The sequence below is a fragment of the Metarhizium robertsii genome (assembly GCF_000187425.2).
Source record: "Metarhizium robertsii ARSEF 23 chromosome Unknown MAA_Scf_22, whole genome shotgun sequence".
Taxonomy (NCBI): domain Eukaryota; kingdom Fungi; phylum Ascomycota; class Sordariomycetes; order Hypocreales; family Clavicipitaceae; genus Metarhizium; species Metarhizium robertsii.
The window spans coordinates 57,071-57,535 of NW_011942163.1; positions in this window are offsets into that span (position 1 = coordinate 57,071).

A 465-nucleotide genomic window follows, 5' to 3' on the forward strand; every position below is an offset into this window, starting at 1 on the left:
CCCAGACGAAAAGTAAAAGAGATCTTATAGCCAGGTAACACAAGGAGAAAAAAACCAACCTCCCCTACGCGACAATATACGTAATGGTCTCACACACAGCTCTGTACTATAATATTTGCTGGAGTGCCCAAATTGATGCATAGAGGCGAAAAATTCGTTGGGGATTGTTTCACTTTGACAATGCATGGGATACGGCCTGGCATCTGTGTACGCCTGCGATTAACAGTCTACGAGCGGGTGAATTGAAGGAGGCAGTGAATGAATACAGAGATTTTGTTATCGCATACTGTTTGCTACACCATTTTGGCCTCTCCTCCACTGTTTTGGAACTCGAACGAAAAGTCCTGCCATTTGTAACACCAGTAGCAATCGGACAATCATCTTCCAACCAGCTCCGCTGCCCTTAGACTTCCCCTTTGCCTTTGGAGCTATCGATTCCCAATATATCGCATCCATGGTAGCGAT